Source organism: Cololabis saira, chromosome 8 (assembly GCF_033807715.1).
Source record: "Cololabis saira isolate AMF1-May2022 chromosome 8, fColSai1.1, whole genome shotgun sequence".
In the NCBI taxonomy this organism is placed as follows: domain Eukaryota; kingdom Metazoa; phylum Chordata; class Actinopteri; order Beloniformes; family Belonidae; genus Cololabis; species Cololabis saira.
The window spans coordinates 846,014-867,997 of NC_084594.1; the positions used below are offsets into that span (position 1 = coordinate 846,014).

The 21,984-nt window shown below is 44.8% G+C and overlaps 1 protein-coding gene across 2 annotated transcripts in view; it reads left to right on the plus strand.

Moving 5' to 3' along the window:
• The window catches only part of LOC133448221 (poly(rC)-binding protein 2-like), an 81,748-nt gene that overhangs the window by 10,262 nt on the left and 49,502 nt on the right, over window positions 1–21,984 (plus strand). For both annotated transcript variants that reach the window (XM_061726559.1, XM_061726561.1), the window contains exon 2: window positions 16,839–16,923. The gene's annotated coding sequence lies outside the window, so the exon portion shown is untranslated. The remainder of the gene's footprint in view (window positions 1–16,838; window positions 16,924–21,984) is intronic.

Below are 21,984 nucleotides of genomic sequence, written 5' to 3' on the forward strand. Positions count from 1 at the left end.
TTCCCCGCTATTTTTTCCAAAACAAAAAGGGAAAAGTTTAACCCAAAAATAATGAAACAAAAGGAGATGGAGATCCCAGCCAAAAAGAACAAAAGAAGGGTCAGCACAGGGCCAGCCACGCAATGGGCCGTCGGACCACGTACTTTCCCCACTAAATAAGAAAAACCAAGGTAAACCTATAACCAAACAAAACCGATAACAGGACCACCGGCAATCTCCAACTCAAACTAAAATAAGAAAAACTCCGCACCAATTCACAGACAACTACGCACAGCCACCCTGTCGGTCCAGCTGAAAATAGCGAAAACAGGACAGACAAGCCAAAAAGCTCCCTCAAAAGAAACAGGTAAGTAACCCAAAACTTCGTGCAAAGCCACAAACAAACTTAGTTACTTACCCTGCAAAAGCACTCCAAACTTAAAGTCCTTTCCCTTAAACAAACAAACAACCGTGCAGCCACCTGCACTAACAAACAAAACTGTGGGCGCGCTCTCCAAACTAATTACGCACACCTGTGCCAAACCAGACTGCAGCCCAAACAGGCCCTTAACAAGCTGCTACAACTTTATCAAACCTAAAGCTGCAAGCACCAAACTGCACAACTAGGTATTAAACAATGGCGCATACTTCACTCATTAAAGCTTACCTAGATGCAAAATAACCGGGAAAAACACGGCACGAGCCCCCATTTGTCATACCGGTTACTCAGCAAACAGCTATGGACGAGCCCCCATTTGTCACAACCCTGGCTCAAAGGCCATGACAAAAGAAGGGGAAAGGACGCAACGTACTAGTAAATCAAGATATTTATTAAGGTAAACAAATAAGATAAGGAATGGGATGTGTAAAGTCAGTAAAATCAGTGGTATGCATGTGGATGTGTGTAAATGTGCTGTATGGTGTTGTGTGTGCAAAAGGCTCAACAAAACCAAAAGGAGTGCTGCCAGGATGAAAAGAGAGAGGAAGAGAGACTGAAGCCCCAGCCTTTTCTCTTCCTGAGGAGCACCCAGCCCAGGTGCTCCAGATCTAGCAATCAGCTGGCTCCACCTCGAAGAGGAAAACAGAGAGAGAGGGACTGAGACACAATATAACATAGGCCATCACAAGTAACAGTAGTAACAGTAGTAACAGTAGTGACAGTAGTGACAGTAGTAACAGTAGTGACAGTAGTGACGGTAGTGACAGTAGTGACAGTAGTGACAGTAGTGACAGTAGTGACAGTAGTAGTGACAGTAGTGACAGTAGTGACAGTAGTGACAGTAGTGACAGTAGTAACAGTAGTGACAGTAGTGACAGTAGTGACAGTAGTAACAGTAGTGACAGTAGTGACAGTAGTAACAGTAGTGACGGTAGTGACGGTGGTGACAGTAGTGACGGTAGTGACATTAGTGACAGTAGTGACAGTAGTGACAGTAGTGACAGTAGTGACAGTAGTGACATTAGTGACAGTAGTGACAGTAGTGACAGTAGTAGTGACAGTAGTGACAGTAGTGACAGTAGTGACAGTAGTGACAGTAGTAACAGTAGTGACAGTAGTGACAGTAGTGACAGTAGTAACAGTAGTGACAGTAGTGACAGTAGTAACAGTAGTGACGGTAGTGACGGTGGTGACAGTAGTGACAGTAGTGACAGTAGTGACAGTAGTGACAGTAGTGACAGTAGTGACAGTAGTGACGGTAGTGACAGTAGTGACAGTAGTGACAGTAGTAACAGTAGTAACAGTAGTGACGGTGGTGACAGTAGTGACAGTAGTGACAGTAGTGACTGTAGTGACAGTAGTGACAGTAGTGACGGTGGTGACAGTAGTGACAGTAGTGACAGTAGTGACTGTAGTGACAGTAGTGACATTAGTAACAGTAGTGACAGTAGTGACAGTAGTGACAGTAGTGACATTAGTGACAGTAGTGACAGTAGTGACATTAGTGACAGTAGTGACAGTAGTGACAGTAGTGACAGTAGTGACGGTGGTGATAGTAGTGACAGTAGTAACAGTAGTAACAGTAGTGACAGTAGTGACAGTAGTGACAGTAGTAACAGTAGTAACAGTAGTGACAGTAGTGACAGTAGTGACAGTAGTGACAGTAGTGACAGTAGTGACGGTGGTGATAGTAGTGACAGTAGTGATAGTAGTAACAGTAGTGACAGTAGTGACAGTAGTGACAGTAGTAACAGTAGTGACAGTAGTAACAGTAGTGACAGTAGTGACAGTAGTGACAGTAGTAACAGTAGTAACAGTAGTGACAGTAGTGACATTAGTGACAGTAGTGACGGTGGTGATAGTAGTGACAGTAGTAACAGTAGTAACAGTAGTGACAGTAGTGACAGTAGTGACAGTAGTAACAGTAGTAACAGTAGTGACAGTAGTGACATTAGTGACAGTAGTGACAGTAGTGACAGTAGTGACAGTAGTGACAGTAGTGACAGTAGTGACGGTAGTGACATTAGTGACATTAGTGACAGTAGTGACAGTAGTGACATTAGTGACAGTAGTGACAGTAGTGACAGTAGTGACAGTAGTGACAGTAGTGACAGTAGTGACGGTAGTGACAGTAGTAACAGTAGTGACAGTAGTGACGGTGGTGATAGTAGTGACAGTAGTAACAGTAGTAACAGTAGTGACAGTAGTGACAGTAGTGACAGTAGTAACAGTAGTAACAGTAGTGACAGTAGTGACATTAGTGACAGTAGTGACAGTAGTGACAGTAGTGACAGTAGTAACAGTAGTGACAGTAGTGACAGTAGTGACAGTAGTGACGGTAGTGACAGTAGTGACTGTAGTGACTTTAGTAACAGTAGTGACAGTAGTGACAGTAGTGACAGTAGTGACTTTAGTAACAGTAGTGACTGTAGTGACAGTAGTGACAGTAGTAACAGTAGTGACGGTAGTGACGGTAGTGACAGTAGTGACAGTAGTGACAGTAGTGACAGTAGTAACAGTAGTAACAGTAGTGACAGTAGTGACAGTAGTGACGGTAGTGACAATAGTAACTGTAGTGACAGTAGTGACAGTAGTGATAGTAGTGACAGTAGTAACAGTAGTGACAGTAGTGACAGTAGTGACAATAGTAACTGTAGTGACAGTAGTGACAGTAGTGATAGTAGTGACAGTAGTAACAGTAGTGACAGTAGTGACAGTAGTAACAGTAGTGACAGTAGTGATAGTAATGATAGTAGTGACGGTAGTGACGGTAGTGACAGTAGTGACAGTAGTGACAGCAGTGACAGTAGTGACAGTAGTGACAGTAGTGACTGTAGTGACAGTAGTGACAGTAGTGACAGTAGTGACAGTAGTGACAGTAGTGATAGTAGTGACAGTAGTGATAGTAGTGACAGTAGTGACAGTAGTGACGGTAGTGACAGTAGTAACAGTAGTGACGGTAGTGACAGTAGTGACTGTAGTGACAGTAGTGACGGTAGTGACAGTAGTAACAGTAGTGACAGTAGTAACAGTAGTGACAGTAGTGACAGTAGTGACAGTAGTGACAGTAGTGACAGTAGTGACAGTAGTGACAGTAGTGACGGTAGTGACAGTAGTGACGGTAGTGACAGTAGTAACAGTAGTAACAGTAGTGACAGTGGTGACAGTGGTGACAGTAGTGACAGTAGTGACAGTAGTGACAGTAGTGACGGTAGTGACAGTAGTAACAGTAGTGACAGTAGTAACAGTAGTGACAGTAGTGACAGTAGTGACAGTAGTGACAGTAGTGACAGTAGTGACAGTAGTAACAGTAGTGACAGTAGTGACAGTAGTGACAGTAGTGACGGTAGTGACAGTAGTAACAGTAGTGACGGTAGTGACAGTAGTGATAGTAGTGACAGTAGTAACAGTAGTAACAGTAGTAACAGTAGTGACAGTAGTGACGGTAGTGATGGTAGTGACAGTAGTAACAGTAGTGACAGTAGTGACAGTAGTGACGGTAGTGACAGTAGTGACAGTAGTAACAGTAGTGACAGTAGTGACAGTAGTAACAGTAGTAACAGTAGTAACAGTAGTGACAGTAGTGACAGTAGTGACGGTAGTGACAGTAGTGACAGTAGTAACAGTAGTGACAGTAGTGACAGTAGTGACAGTAGTGACAGTAGTGACAGTAGTGACAGTAGTAACAGTAGTAACAGTAGTAACAGTAGTGACAGTAGTGACAGTAGTGACGGTAGTGACAGTAGTAACAGTAGTGACGGTAGTGACAGTAGTGATAGTAGTGACAGTAGTAACAGTAGTAACAGTAGTAACAGTAGTGACAGTAGTAACAGTAGTAACAGTAGTAACAGTAGTGACAGTAGTGACAGTAGTGACGGTAGTGACAGTAGTAACAGTAGTGACGGTAGTGACAGTAGTGACAGTAGTAACAGTAGTGACAGTAGTAACAGTAGTGACAGTAGTGACGGTAGTGATGGTAGTGACAGTAGTAACAGTAGTGACGGTAGTGACAGTAGTAACAGTAGTGACAGTAGTGACGGTAGTGATGGTAGTGACAGTACTGACAGTAATAACAGTAGTAACAGTAGTGACAGTAGTGACGGTAGTGACAGTAGTGACGGTAGTGACAGTAGTGACGGTAGTGACGGTAGTGACTGTAGTGACTGTAGTGACAGTAGTGACAGTAGTGACAGTAGTGACAGTAGTGACAGTAGTAACAGTAGTAACAGTAGTGACATTAGTGACAGTAGTGACAGTAGTGACAGTAGTGACAGTAGTAACAGTAGTAACAGTAGTGACATTAGTGACAGTAGTGACAGTAGTGACAGTAGTGACAGTGGTGACAGTAATAACAGTAGTAACAGTAGTGACAGTAGTGATGGTAGTGACAGTACTGACAGTAATAACAGTAGTAACAGTAGTGACAGTAGTGACGGTAGTGACAGTAGTGACATTAGTGACAGTAGTGACAGTAGTGACAGTAGTGACAGTAGTGACAGTGGTAACAGTAGTGACAGTAGTGACAGTAGTGACAGTAGTGACGGTAGTGACGGTAGTGACTGTAGTGACTGTAGTGACAGTAGTGACAGTAGTGACAGTAGTGACAGTAGTGACAGTAGTAACAGTAGTAACAGTAGTGACATTAGTGACAGTAGTGACAGTAGTGACAGTAGTGACAGTAGTAACAGTAGTAACAGTAGTGACATTAGTGACAGTAGTGACAGTAGTGACAGTAGTGACAGTGGTGACAGTAATAACAGTAGTAACAGTAGTGACAGTAGTGATGGTAGTGACAGTACTGACAGTAATAACAGTAGTAACAGTAGTGACAGTAGTGACGGTAGTGACAGTAGTGACATTAGTGACAGTAGTGACAGTAGTGACAGTAGTGACAGTGGTAACAGTAGTGACAGTAGTGACAGTAGTGACAGTAGTGACAGTAGTGACAGTAGTGACGGTGGTGACGGTAGTGACAGTAGTGACAGTAGTGACAGTAGTGACAGTAGTGACAGTAGTGACAGTAGTAACAGTAGTGACAGTAGTGACAGTAGTGACAGTAGTGACAGTGGTGACATTAGTGACAGTAGTGACAGTAGTGACAGTAGTGACAGTAGTGACAGTAGTGACGGTAGTGACAGTAGTGACATTAGTGACAGTAGTGACAGTAGTGACAGTAGTGACAGTAGTGACAGTGGTAACAGTAGTGACAGTAGTGACAGTAGTGACAGTAGTGACAGTAGTGACAGTAGTGACGGTGGTGACGGTAGTGACAGTAGTGACAGTAGTGACAGTAGTGACAGTAGTGACAGTAGTAACAGTAGTGACAGTAGTGACAGTAGTGACAGTAGTGACAGTGGTGACAGTAGTGACAGTAGTAACAGTAGTGACAGTAGTGACAGTAGTGACGGTAGTGACAGTAGTGACAGTAGTGACAGTAGTGACAGTAGTGACGGTGGTGACGGTAGTGACAGTAGTGACAGTAGTGACAGTAGTGACAGTAGTGACAGTAGTGACAGTAGTAACAGTAGTAACAGTAGTGACAGTAGTGATAGTAGTGACATTAGTGACAGTAGTGACAGTAGTGACAGTAGTAGTGACTGTAGTGACAGTAGTGACAGTAGTGACAGTAGTGACGGTAGTGACAGTAGTGACAGTAGTGACAGTAGTGACAGTAGTGACAGTAATGACTGTAGTAACAGTAGTGACAGTAGTGACGGTAGTGACAGTAGTGACAGTAGTGACAGTAGTGACAGTAGTAACAGTAGTGACAGTAGTGACAGTAGTGACAGTAGTGACAGTAATGACAGTAGTGACAGTAGTGACAGTAGTGACAGTAGTGACGGTAGTGACAGTAGTGATAGTAGTGACAGTAGTGACAGTAGTGACAGTAGTGACAGTAGTGACAGTAGTGACAGTAGTAACAGTAGTGACAGTAGTGATAGTAGTGACTGTAGTGACAGTAGTGACAGTAGTGACAGTAGTGACAGTAGTGACTGTAGTGACAGTAGTGACAGTAGTGACAGTAGTGACAGTAGTGACAGTAGTGACAGTAGTGACAGTAGTGACAGTAGTAGTGACAGTAGTGACAGTAGTGACAGTAGTGACTGTAGTGACAGTAGTAACAGTAGTGACTGTAGTGACGGTAGTGACAGTAGTGACTGTAATGACAGTAGTGACAGTAGTGACATTAGTGACATTAGTGACAGTAGTGACAGTAGTGACAGTAGTGACAGTAGTGACTGTAGTGACAGTAGTGACAGTAGTGACGGTAGTGACAGTAGTGACAGTAGTGACAGTAGTGACTGTAGTGACGGTAGTGACGGTAGTGACAGTAGTGACAGTAGTGACAGTAGTAACAGTAGTGACAGTAGTAACAGTAGTGACAGTAGTGACAGTAGTAACAGTAGTGACAGTAGTGACAGTAGTGACAGTAGTAACAGTAGTGACAGTAGTAACAGTAGTGACTGTAGTGACGGTAGTGACAGTAGTGACAGTAGTGACAGTAGTGACAGTAGTGACAGTAGTGACAGTAGTGACAGTAGTGACAGTAGTGACTGTAGTGACAGTAGTAACAGTAGTGACTGTAGTGACTGTAGTGACAGTAGTAACAGTAGTGACAGTAGTGACAGTAGTGACAGTAGTGACTGTAGTGACAGTAGTAACAGTAGTGACTGTAGTGACGGTAGTGACAGTAGTGACTGTAATGACAGTAGTGACAGTAGTGACTGTAGTGGCAGAAGTGACAGTAGTGACAGTAGTGACAGTAGTGACAGTAGTGACAGTAGTGACAGTAGTGACAGTAGTGATGTATTCAGACAGAGTTGGGGGTCGGTGTGTGTGTGTATGTCTGTGTGGATATGTGTGTGTGTACAGTATGTGTGTGTGGCTTTGTGTGTGTGTGTGTGTATGTGTGTATATATCTGTGTGGCTATGTGTGTGTATGTGTGTCTGTGTGGCTATGTGTCTGTATGAGTATGAACTGAGCAATTAAACTTAGCAGCTAACCCAAACCCCCTAACTGTAACATTAACCCAAAACAAAAAGCATTAACTGAAACAAAATCCTAACTATCCCAACTAAAAGTTATCAAACTATCATAACAAAAGGCGAAAGTAATGAGTTAGCACCACGGTAGCAAGTTTACATGTAGTATCCTGGCGTTGCTAGGCAGCTGCTGTTGTTGTTAGCACTTTAGCTTTGTTTAGCTTTGTCAGCATTAGATTTAGTTATCTATGTTAGCATGGTTAGGTCTGTTTACGATAGTAGCACTGTTGGCTGTTTTGACAGTGCTGTTAGCGTTGTTAGCTGTGTTAGCTGGGATGCTGGTGTCTGTGGAAGGTTTCCGGAGGGGATGTGTGATGCAGGAACGACCAAGATTATCCTGCATGTTATTTATCAGCTACGTCTGTTTTTTCTTCCTGTTTTTGCTGAGTCGTAGCATCTCATCATCCCGAAGGTTCCCAGCTCTGACAGTCCCTGATTTGTAGGAACTTTAGGATTATTAGAGGAAGGTCGTTGTCTCCGTCTCACGTTTCCTCCCGGCGTCTCGCTGCTTTGCTTTATTCTGCCTGAACTTCTGCTGCTATTATTAGAGCAGAGAGAATGCTGGGAAATTGATTATGCTGACCTACTTTCAGCTCATCCTTGTAAACACGGACGTTTCTGCTAAACCTGCAGCGTTTCTGCTAAACCTGCAGCATTTCTGCTAAACCTGCTGCGTTTCTGCTAAACCTGCAGCGTATCTGCTAAACCTGCAGCGTTTCTGCTAAACCTGCAGATAAACCTGCAGCGTTTCTGGTAAACCTGCAGCATTTCTGCTAAACCTGCAGCGTTCACACTTGGAACCGGTTCCAGGAACCAGTTAGTCCTGGTTACAGTTAACTAGTCCTGGTTTCAGGTCTACTAGTCCTGGTTTTGACATGAAACTATATTGCTCTCTTTTAATTATTTAGCTATTTATTGGTTATTTGTTTTAGGAGGTTTTAGGGGGTTGTCCATTTCTTCTTCTTCTTCACCAGTCTGAGTTTCACCACCGTCGTCGCTCCACAGCTGGTCATGTGATCTGCTGCTACCAGGAGGTTAGCTTAAACCTGAACCTATTTTAGAAGGAAATCAATCCATCAGCATATTGATCTACAACGATGGTCCAGTTGACGGTCCGACCAGCTCACAGCACAACAACACATCAGATTATACCATCAGGATTATTCATGATCATACTAATCACTTACACATTCATGCTTTGGTATAAAAGCTTTCTGGAGGAATATCAATGTCTCCTTTGTTTCTGTTCAGTTTCTGTTCTTCCCCTCCTCCTCCTCCTCCTCCTCCTCCTCCTCCTCCTCCTCCTCCACTGTTCTTCCTCTCCTCCTCCTCCTCCTCCTCCTCCTCCTCCTCCTCCTCCTCCTCCTCCTCCTCCTCCTCCACTGTTCTTCCTCTCCTCCTCCTCCTCCTCCTCCTCCTCCTCCTCCTCCTCCTCCTCTTCCTCCTCCTCCTCCTCCTCCTCGTTCTTCTGCCATCTGACTTTCTGAAATATTTAACGAGGAGTTATTTTGGGAGCGTCTTCTGTTCCGCGCTCACTCTGACTCGCAGAGTCGCGGTTCAGCGAGAAGACGGAACTGATCGGTGTATCAATGATGCTGATCACTATCATCAATACACCGATCATCATCATCGATACACCGATCACTATCATCAATACACCGATCACTATCATCAATACACCGATCATCATCATCGATACACCGATCACTATCATCAATACACCGATCACTATCATCAATACACCGATCACTATCATCAATACACCGATCAGCTCATCGATATACTGATCACCATCATCAATACACCGATCACCATCATCAATACACCGATCACCATAATCAATACACCGATCACCATAATCAATACACCGATCACCATAATCAATACACCGATCAGCATCATCAATACACCGATCACCATCATCAATACACCGATCACCATCATCAATACACCGATCACCATAATCAATACACCGATCAGCATCATCAATACACCGATCACCGTCATTGATACACCGATCACCATCATCGATACACCAATCACCGTCATTGATCACCGTCATCAATACACCGATCACTATCATCAATACACCGATCACCATCATCAATACACCGATCACCATCATCAATACACCGATCACTATCATCAATACATCACTATCATCAATACACCGATCACTATCATCAATACATCACTATCATCAATACACCGATCACCCTTATCGATACACCGATCACCATCATCGATACACCGATCACTATCATCAATACACCGATCACCATCATCGATACACCGATCACCGTCATTGATACACCGATCACCATTATCGATACACATGGGAATGGCGTCACAGCCGAGTTATCAGCGTTCCAGTTACAAAGTCGGAAAACAAATGGCAACGTCCACTAAAGCTTTTCTAGCGCTTGCCTTGTACGAATACAAGCAACTTCTGGACAAATATGCTTTTCCTTCTGCAACTTTCCAACACGGTGGATGAAGAGGAAACAGAAAGGAGAACAGCTCTCTTCTACTTCCTGTTTACAGCCGGGGCAGCCATCTTGGAATGTTAACTCGGGGGTGGTGAAGATTCTCCCACTTTCCCAGTAGGAAATCTCACTTCCAGGGGCGTACCAGTTGAAAATTCCGACTCGGAACTTGGAAATGCCGACTTCCGAGGACAAATGGAACGCGGCATTAGTCCAAAACCAGAGAGGGACCAACATCTGAGGACAAGTCCAGAGACTTAGTCCAAAACCAGAGAGGGACCAACATCTGAGGACAAGTCCAGAGACTTAGTCCAAAACCAGAGAGGGACCAACATCTGAGGGCTAAAACGTGCAGAGGGTTGTTTTGGCTTGGAAGCTTTTGGTCGCGAGCGTTTGGTCGTGAGCGTTTGGTCGCGAGCGTTTGGACGCGAGCGTTTGGTCGCGAGCGTTTGGACGCGAGCGTTTGGACGCGAGCGTTTGGACGCGAGCGTTTGGACGCGAGCGTTTGGTCGCGAGCGTTTGGTCGCGAGCGTTTGGTCGCGAGCGTTTGGACGCGAGCGTTTGGACGCGAGCGTTTGGTCGCGAGCGTTTGGACGTGAGCGTTTGGATGCTAGCGTTTGGACGTGAGCGTTTGGTCGCGAGCGTTTGAACGTGAGCGTTTGGACGTGAGCGTTTGGTCGCGAGCGTTTGAACGCGAGCGTTTGGACGTGAGCGTTTGGACGCGAGCGTTTGCTGACGATGCGCTAGTGTGACTCCAGAGTCTCCTCTGAGGCTCTTTTGTCCTCCGGACAGACGTCTCTGTGTGGACAGACGTCTCTGTGTGGACGGCTGCCGTCGGCCAACCCAGACGGTCTGAATGTGGTCTTTGTCTTCAGGAAACCGGAACAGTTAGATGAAAGTAGAGGACAGATTAACACACAATTTACTAACATTATTCAGGAATATAACTGTGTCGAAACAACCAAACTGCCTGTACTCAAAAATAACCTTTTCCGAAAACAGACATGAGCACAGGACAAGACAAGTTAGCTGGGGTCATATTTCTATTCCATTACCGAGATCAAATGCAATGAAAAGAACTTGTATGTACAGGTTCATCTCACACTGGAACAGGTTTATACCATAACTAAAGCAACAAGCAGAGACAGTTTAGAAAAGCAACTAAAAAGGTTATTTTTGGGTACAGACATAAACAATGGTTAATATATATGTTTGATATACATTTTGTGATATACATTTCGTGATTTATTGTGTGGAAAATACAGCTCAATGTAGTTGCAGGTTGTGATGGTTACCACGGTTACCACTACAGTGATGTTGCTGGTGGAATGATGTGGGTGGGATGTGTGTGTGTGGAGGGGGGGGGTTAATGGAGTGATGTAATTGTAATTACTTATGTATTAAGTTTTGTATTCATACATTTAAAATGTAAAGTACTATAGGAAGTATATATATGTATAATTGTGCTTTTATATGAATGTATTTTAATTTTCATGGACCCCAGGAAGACTAGTTGGCGTTTTGCATCCGCTAATGGGGATCCAAAATAAAAAACAAAACAAAAACAGAACCTGCCGGTGGGACGGGGGACGGTTCTCCGTCGTAGGGGATAAAACTTTCCCATCATACATCTCTTCTTCATGTCCCTAAACCAACCTGTCTCACAAAAATCTGTGAAATGCCCACGACCTCTCACCACTATTTTCCGTGGTATCAACACGGAAAGTGGTATAATTCCGTGTGGGCACCACGGATATTGTACCATGCAAAGTCAATGGGATCCGTGGTCGTGATATATACACGGATTATGACATTATTATTATTTATATATTATTCTTTGTTATAGTGGCTAAATTATGCGTTTTTGTCGCGCAAGGTACTGTTTGTTACTGTCAGTTTGTAAAAACACGTTTTTAACGCTGTTTTAAGAAGAGACAGGCTATTTGTGTTCAATGCCGTAACGTATTAAGCAACGTTCCAAAACAGATCTTTCAGACCTCATCCCTCGATCTATTTTGTTTCTATGAAGTGTTAATGTGGTTTATAATTTGTTTTAATATGGCGTTGTAAGAGCACAAGCTGTTAAAAATAAGGGCATTAGAATACAGCAGGTGAGTATTTAATTTAGGAGTACGTCTTGAGTAAACAGTAATGTTTTTAATATAAAATATACACTCACTGAAGAGAGATTGTGGGGAAAAATGCATATTTCTCGCTAGAAATGTCATCAAACCACACTTTTAAATTGAAGTATATGCATTTGATCACCTGCTGTGAGCGTCAATATCCGTGGTGCCCACACGGAATTATACCTCTTTCCGTGTTGGTACCACGGAAAATAGTGGTGAGAGGTCGTGGGCATTTCACAGATTTTTGTGAGATCAGGTTGCCATAAACCTCCTCCATCCATCTCCTATTAATACCTTTCACTCCTCTCTGTTCCATCTATCCCTCTATCCCTCCATCCTTCGATCCGCTACCTGATCACCCTCCTTCTGCTGGGTCATGTGACCCGCCCTTGAGTCTCCGAACCTGAGACCTGAGACCCCCCAGGGAGGGGGGGGGCCTGAGACCTGAGACCAGGGGGGGGGGGGGCTGAGACCTGAGACCAGGGGGGGGGGCCTGAGACCTGAAACCCCCCAGGGAGAGGGGGGGGCCTGAGACCTGAGACCAGGGGGGGGGGCTGAGACCTGAGACCCCCCAGGGAGAGGGGGTCTCGGGTCTCAGGTCTCGGGTCGATAACTTTTAACGGGGGGAACTAAAGAGTCTGTAAGAAACTACTGGACCCATCGGGTCGTTCTGAGGCTCCTGTCATCCATCCATCATCCATCCATCATCCATCATCCATCCATCATCCATCCATCATCCATCCATCCATCCATCCATCCATCCATCCATCATCCATCCATCCATCCATCCATCCAATAATTCATTCATCCATCATCCATCATCCATCCATCATCCATCCAATAATAGCAGATTGGAAAAGTTCATGACTGAACACAACATCCTGTGTGATAGCCAATACGGGTTCAGAAAGCAACATTCGACAGCACTTGCCCTCACAGAGTCCTTAGAACTGATTAAAGATGCGCTTGACCACAAATTATGTATAGTAGGCATCTTTATTGACCTCAAAAAAGTTTTTGACACTATAAATCACGATATTTTGATTGAAAAATTATATGATTACGGTATCAGAGATACAGCTTTAAGATGGATCAAAAGCTATCTATCTGGTAGAGTCCAATATGTCCAGATGGGAACAAATAGGTCTACATGCCTGGATGTCGTCTGTGGGGTCCCACAAGGGTCAGTCTTAGGCCCTAAGCTATTTACTCTATATATCAATGACATAATCAAAACATCTGATGTATTAAAACTTATTTTATTTGCTGATGATACAAATATTTTCTGCTCAGGAAACGACTTGAATATACTGGAAAAAGTGATCAACAGAGAAATGACAAAACTAAATACATGGTTTAATATAAACAAATTATAACTAAATCTGGCAAAGACCAAATTCATGTTATTTGGGAGAAATAATGTAAAGAAAAGCATAAACTTGCAAGTAAATGGAAACAATATAGAAAGAGTGAGGGAACATAAGGTTCTGGGTATATTAGTGGATGACCTCTTGACATGGCGACCACATGTAAAAATAATTCAAAATAAGATGGCAAGGAGTGTGTCCATTCTGTGGAAATTGCAGAAATCTCTCAATTTAAACTCGCTTAAGACCATATACTCGGCACTAATAGTCCCACATATGAGGTACTGTGTAGAAAATTGGGGTTTCACTTACAAGGGCATTACAGAACCAATATTTAAATTGCAAAAAAAAGCGCTTCGCATCATTCATTCTGTCCCAGCCAGGGCACATACGAACGAACTGTTCATAAAGACGAAATATCTAAAACTGAGAGAGATACTTCATTTTCAGATGCTACAAACAATTTACAAAGCAACACAGGCGGCATTACCAGTAAATGTTCAGAAATTGTTCACTCTTAGTCAAAGTCCTCACAGCATGTGCAGCTCGCTGCAGTTTAAACAGAAAAAGATAAGGACAACAATGAGAAGCCATAGTTTGTCAGTAGCTGGTGTGGAAATGTGGAATAGCCTAAACAATGAATTAAAGTTAGCAAGAAATGTAACTGTTTTCAAACATGAGTTAAAGAAGCTGTTATTGAAGGATTATCAAACCTAGGTACAGGAAGGCAATGTCTGGCTATGTGTACGAAACAAGGCAATGTGGGAAAATCAGCACTGGAGCACCTGGCATGGAAACAAAACATGGAAACAAAACAAAGTGACTATAAAATGTGTGTGTGTGTGTGTGAAATTGAGCTCTATCTCAGCACAGCAGATATCACGACCAAGCAGAACATAAAATCAAGAATGGAGATTCTGAACTGGTCAGTAAATGCTATTGACAAGATTTTTTCTACACGGCGTGCTGGGACAGGAGAACCGGCCTGTCCAGATGGGACATTCTTGGCGGGGTACACTATGGACAGTTGGAACAAATGGAGAGTGGTGTGTCTTGGGGTGCTGGATATGGAAGACGTGGAGGACGTCTATATCTTCACGGGCATGACGGTGGGCCTAGTGATCCTAGGGCTTGGCGGTGTCTGGATGCTACAAAAGCTGAGAAAAGTGAGAGCTGATCAGGCAAAGCTGCTCTCTGGCCTCTCTGACATCAAGGGGAGACTGACCAGTGTATGGTCGGATGTGTCCAAAGCTCGTGAGGAGATGAAGTCAGTACGAGCGGAGGGGGCAAAGGCTGTGGCGGCTAGAGAGCCAGAGGACAGCGACTAATCAAAATCTGCATTGACACACGCACCTCCATTGCAAATTGGATTGCATGCAAAAAGAGACTTGGACATAAAAATAACTGAACAGTGGACACAGTAGTAAATCACAGGAACAGTGATCAGGATGAGTGGACTGGACACGTGTACAAACATACATGCTATCTGGACTGTGAAGGATGAAATTAGACAAATTGCTATGTGGTAAACTATGTATCTTACTGAATTCTGTTGTTGATGTGATCATGAATCTTACATAGAACGGGGCGGGACTTTGATAAGCGTCAGCTTCTCCCGTACCCTTTTCGTCATGTGCTGAGTATGCAATGAATAATGTTCTGGAGATGAAATGTGTCTATATAAACATGCCGAAATAAACAAAATAATAATAATCCATCATCCATCATCCATCCATCCAATAATTCATCCATCCATGATCCATCCATCATCCATCCATCATCCATACATCCAATAATTCATCCATCCATCCATCATCCATCCAAACTGGGACAGGAAGTGGTTGAAGGTTCAGGGTTCTACTTCCTGTTTCTCTCCGTGTTGCTGCTCGTCCTCAGATTGATGCTTTTGCAGGATCCAGACTCTATAAATATAAATATAAATATAAATATAAATATAAATATAAATATAAATATAAATAGAGCCGTCGAGGCCGTGAAGCCTTTGTGTTTGTGGAGAACAAACCGAGCTGTCAGGGCGGTCGGGGGGGGGGGGTGATGCGTGATGCGGGTAGCCGGGTAGAGAAGCTCCGGAGAGCATATCTGTGTTACCAACGTAAGTTAAGGCAGCAGACACCCTTTTATTGTTATTCTAGCTTTCCAAAGCGCACCAGATTGATGCATTTAAATGCATTATGCTCAAAAGATTTCCCCTGAGAGGTCATGGAGAGGTCGTGGAGAGGTCGTGGAGACGTCGTGGAGAGGTCGTGGAGAGGTCGTGGAGAGGTCGTGGAGAGGTCGTGGAGAGGTCGTGGAGACGTCGTGGAGACGTCGTGGAGAGGTCGTGGAGACGTCGTGGAGAGGTCGTGGAGAGGTCGTGGAGACGTCGTGGAGAGGTCGCGGAGAGGTAGTGGAGAGGTCGTGGAGAGGTCGCGGAGAGGTCGCGGAGAGGTAGTGGAGAGGTCGTGGAGAGGTCGCGGAGAGGTAGTGGAGAGGTCGTGGAGAGGTTGCGGAGAGGTCATGGAGAGGTCGTGGGGAGGTCGCGGAGAGGTCGTGGAGAGGTCGTGGAGAGGTCGTGGAGAGGTCGTGGAGAGGTCGTGGAGAGGTCGCGGAGAGGTCGCTGAGAGGTAGTGGAGAGGTCACGGAGAGGTCGTGGAGAGGTCGCGGAGCGGTCGCGGAGAGGTCGCGGAGAGGTCGTGGAGAGGTCGTGGAGAGGTCGCGGAGAGGTCGCGGAGAGGTAGTGGAGAGGTCGTGGGGAGGTCGTGGAGAGGTCGTGGAGAGGTCGTGGAGAGATCGTGGAGAGGTCGCGGAGAGGTCGCGGAGAGGTCGTGGAGAGGTCGTGGGGAGGTCGTGGAGAGGTCGCGGAGAGGTTGTGGAGACGTCGTGGAGAGGTCGTGGAGAGGTCGTGGAGAGGTCGTGGAGAGGTCGCGGAGAGGTCGTGGAGAGGTCGTGGAGAGGTCGTGGAGAGGTCGTGGAGAGGTCGTGGAGAGGTCGTGGAGACGTTAGCCAGAGGTTTATTTACACCTATGAGAGGACTGACCCTGAACCAGGACTAGGCTATCCTAAGGTTTCTTTTTTCCAGACAAAGTTCTGACTTCTTACCTTCAGTCTAACAGTTTGGGCCGAAATTGGTTCCTGCTGGAAGGTTCTGGAGAATGGAGTCGCTCACAGCTTTGTAGTCAGGCGCAGTCCGCGGTACCGAGTCCAGGGTACCAAGGTACCGGGGCCCCGGTCCAGGGTACCAAGGTACCGGGGCCCCGGTCCAGGGTACCATGACCCCGTCCAGGGTACCAGGACCCGGTCCAGGGCACCAGGGTACCGAGCGGTTTACTGGCCGGGGTTCTTGCGCGGCCACGTGTCCTTGATCTTGTGACCACCTCTGTTTTCTGTCCTGCAGGTCCGGTTCCAGGTCCGGTTCCAGGTCCGGTTCCAGGTCCGGTTGCAGGGATGCCGGTTCTGGTTTCTCCGGTCTGAGCCGTCAGGTGAGTCCAGTTCTCCTGCCGGTCCTGGTTAGAGAGTCCGGCCCGGTAACATTTCTGTTCAACATCTGGGAAACCGATCAATTTCTCATCCAAATGCTGATTACATGATGACATGGTTTAACTCCATGCACAATGACAAGTTTAATACTGGATAAAATCACATTAAAGAAAACTATTAAATAATACAGAATGCAAAAAGAACAAACAAACAACAAAAACCTTTTTGAGGCAGGTTATTCCACAAAGTCACTGATCTATAAATAACAGATCTCTTAAGATGATTGGTCCTTGGAATCGGTCATGTGAGCCGACTGGAAACTCCAGTGTTGTAATTATATATATATTTATATATATATATATATATATATATATATATATATATATATATAGATATATATATATATTTATATATTTATATATATAATTGCAGTAGCTGTCAGGAATATGTTTGACCAGGCGGTGGCTAACGGCGGCAGCGGCGGCTAGGAAAGGTCTCATCCAGCATGCAGGATTATCTGGGAGTTTAATCCCAACCGCCCCCCGGAGAAGTTCACAGTCGTACTTTCCTCTCGGTAATTAAGAATCTGTCCAGAAGGATTTAATCCGTCTCTTTGAGTTGGGAAGAGCTGCAGGAGAAGACGGTGATGTTAGTGACCCAAATCTAAATCCATCTGATTTCTGCTCAGACTCAGTTGGTGAAGCTTTTACTCTCTAGCTGGAGTCAGAGCTGAGAAACGACCGAAGGAGGAAGAAGAGACGGTTAGAAATGAAAGACGTAGATCTGAGAGACGGCAGACAGAAGCTGCAGCCAGACGGAGACGGAGACGGAGACGTTAAAGTAGAGACAAGTGGACCAGATTAAAGAGGAGGATGGAGGGATGAGAGCAGAACCAGGAGAAAAAACTGAGACGACTGATGATCCTCGTCCACCTGAATGAGTTGATCTCGGCAGCTGTGGCTACAAACGTAGCAGCTGTGGCTACAAACGTAGCAGCCGTGGCTACAAACGTAGCAGCTGTGGCTACAAACGTAGCAGCTGTGGCTACAAACGTAGCAGCTGTGGCTACAAACGTAGCAGCTGTGGCTACAAACGTAGCAGCCGTGGCTACAAACGTAGCAGCTGTGGCTACAAACGTAGCAGCCGTGGCTACAAACGTAGCAGCTGTGGCTACAAACGTAGCAGCTGTGGCTACAAACGTAGCAGCTGTGGCTACAAACGTAGCAGCCGTGGCTACAAACGTAGCAGCCGTGGCTACAAACATAGCAGCCGTTCAAACTTCAAGGCTACTACTCAACATCCCACTCGTCAATGCTGCACGGGAATACGAACGTCTTCTCCCTTCTGGCTGTTCCCCCAAGTTTTTGCGGTTTTGGGAGTTTCATGAGCACACTTTATTCAACCATTGCAGTTTACGTTGAGTTTTACATAAGAATGATGGTGGGCACTTCCCTGAAAAAAAATTATTAATATTCCCTATTATTATAAATGTACACTTAGACTAACCTGTTTCTTCGTCTCTCATCCAGCTTGCAGGAACATCAAGGCCATTTCTTCGTGCTAACTCAAATGCCAGTTCACGACATTTCATGGCACTTAGACCGTGAAACATTGCAGCTAGATTTTTTATATGGTCTGCAAGCTCTGTCTCAATTTCTTCACTGAAGACTTGATTGGCATGTCCTGTTCTCTTATAGCCTGTTCTTTTCACTTCTCCTAGTTATTTCATATCCATGTATCTCTTTAAAGTCATCCTGTCGATCTTCATGTCCCTTGCCACCTGACGAATGGACTTCCAATTCTGTCCCTCTGCCACTGCTCTGTCCAAATCCCTGTCTGTCTTCCGTTTATAGTGGCGTGGCATGATGGTTTCTGGTCTAAAATTCAAAATGTCCCATCATTTCGGTGATAAAATGTAAGAATGCAATGTACATATTACAGTAACATAATACTTTAATAATAATAAGTGGGTGAAGTTGAGCCACTGACTGGCTCAACATCCCCCAGGCCTTTTGGCTGAAATGACCCCACCCCTGCCATTTTAACAAACTTGTATCATCCAGCAGTTTAGAGCTAACATCATGCTAAAAGTATAGCCTCATATTATAACTTCCTAATCCATTAACACATATGTGAGATTTGTTCAAACTTGTCTTTAATTGTTCAGACACAAGAATCACGACTCCTTGAACATGAAAAATTAACTTTGAACGGCAAAAAACAGTTTTTTGAACTTAAATATGCTTATTACTCGATCAGCCTCTCTCCATCACAGGGTGAGTAATGGATGACTCTTCAAACACACGTGGTCACGTGACCAAATGTGTCTATGGTTGTTCATAAACAAGGGGTGGCTCAACTTCCCCACAGGCTCAAATCACCCCGTTCTCCCCTAAAGGAAGTGGTTTAGGAAGTAAAACGCACCCCGTTCTCCCCGACAATTAAAGAGTGAAAGGTGAATGATGTCGACATGGTAATGACGGCTGTAAATAACAAATATACATTATTTTTAAAAGTGTGTGTGTGTGTGTTAGTGTGTATTTTAGTGTGTGTGTGTGTGTGTGTGTGTGTGTTAGTGTGTATGTGTGTGTGTGTGTGTGTTAGTGTGTATGTTAGTGTGTGTGTGTGTGTGTGTGTGTGTGTGTGTGTGTTAGTGTGTATGTTAGTGTGTGTGTGTGTGTGTGTGTGTGTGTGTGTGTGTGTGTGTGTGTGTGTGTGTGTGCGTGTGTGTGTGTGTGTGTGTGTGTGTGGGGGGGAGGGGCAGGAGGGAATCGTAACTGCTGAAGCATCAGAAAGACTTTTCAATAATTCATATGTTCTGCATTTTCATCACACGCACGCACGCACGCACGCACACACACACACACACACACACACACACACACACACACACACACACACACACAGTCACAGATGGAAAGATGAATCCTTTGCTGTCGTGCACCAGAGCACATAAACGCTCCAACACTAGAACGTCTCCAACATCGTTGTCTCATGTAAAACACTGACATCGTATTATTAGGTATAACAGTTAGGAAATGAGAAAGTATCATGAATTGTTTTATTTCAGGCTGATGATCAATATCTCTAGAGACTCTTAGAGACTTAGACTTGTGTAGTTTATTATCTTCAGCTTCCTGTGGTAATAATAATAATAATAATAATAATAATTAAAGCTGCAAGCAGCGATGAACGGGCCCTCGCACTCACGGCCACCGCCCCCATAAGCATATCAGAAATGACACAACCCACGACTTCCTATGTCAAACCATTCAAAAGATATAGCAGAAAAAAGGGACAGCCAATCAGAAGAAGGGGCGGGGCTAATTCAGGCCAATGAAGGTCAAGGACTCCATACAGAATCTGATGATACCACCCACGACTCTCTATGTCAAACCATTCAAAAGTTATAGCAGAAAATCGGGACAACCAATCAGAAGAAGGGGCGGGGCTAATTTTCACCAATTATGGTCAAGGACTCAATACCGAGTCCCATGACACCACCCATGACTCTTTATGTCAAACCTTTCAAAAGTTATGCCAGAGAAAAGTATTCTAGGGGGCGCTGTTGAGCCGTTAGGCCACGCCCATTAATGCAAACCATGAAATATCAAATGTATCGCCAGGCCTGCTTGCATGCAAAATTTGGTGACTTTTGGAGAACTATCAAATATGGACCAATCAGATGAAGGGGGGCACGCTTTTTGGCGTCTAGCTTCGCCACGGTAACACTTTTAAAAGAGAAAAGTAATGCGCGTAGTCGCAAGATGAAGACGCACATTTTGATGTACAACACACCTGGGTGCACGTTACGGTTCGGGCCGTATTAATTGCCGAAAGAATGGCATAAATTGCACCAAAATTACACAATTAATTCAAAATGGCCGACTTCCTGTTCGGTTTTGGCCATGGCGCCAAGAGACTTTTCTTTAAGTTGTGACATGATACAGGTGTGTAGCGATTTTCGTGCATGTACGTCAAACCGTATTGTGGGGCTTGAGGCACAAAGTTTTCCGGGGGGCGCTGTTGAGCCATTTTGCCACGCCCATTAATACAAACCATGAAATATCAAATTTATCGCCAGGCCTGCGTTGCATGCAAAATTTGGTGGCTTTTGGGGAACTATCAAATATAGACCAATCAGATGAAGGGGGGCGCGCTTTTTGGCGTCTAGTGTCGCCACGGTAACACTTTTGAAAGAGAAAAGTAATGCGCGTAGTCGCAGGATGGAGACGCACATTTTGATGTATAACACATCTGGGTGCACGTTACGGTTCGGGCCGTATTAATTCTCGAAGGAATGGCTCATATTGCTCCAAAATTACGCGATTAATTCAGAATGTTCAAAATGGCCGACTTCCTGTTCGGTTTTGGCTATGGCGCCAAGAGACTTTTCTTTAAGTTGCGACATGATACAGGTGTGTACCGATTTTCGTTCATGTACGTCAAACCGTATTATGGGGCTTGAGGCGCAAAGTTTTTTCTGTCTGAACCAACCAGATGAAGGGTGGGCGCGCTTTTTGGCGTCTAGCGTCGCCACGGTAACGCTTTTGAAAGAGAAAAGTAATGCGTGGTGTCGCAGGATGGAGACGCACGTTTTGATGTAACCATTCCACCGAGGTTCTAACCGGGCTGAGCACGGGACTATTTCTGACGTCACCACATTACAACAGCTGATCGGTCGGGGGGCGGGGCCGTCATCACCCTACTCGCCACTGATTGGTCGGGGGGCGGGGCCGTCATCACCCTACTCGCCACTGATTGGTCGGGGGGCGGGGCCGGCAGACGTTTGAATCAGGAAGCGGGAGTCAAACCATTAAAAAGTTATAGCAGAAAAAAGGGACAACCAATCAGAAGAAGGGGCGGGGCTAATTAAGGCCAACGAAGCTTAAGGACTCATTACAGAGTCCCATGACACCACCCACAACTTCCTATGTCAAACCATTCAAAAGTTATGGCAGATAAAAGTATTCTAGGGGGCGCTGTTGAGCCGTTAGGCCACGCCCATTAATGCAAACCATGAAATATAAAATTTATCGCCAAGTCTGGCTTGCATGCAAAAT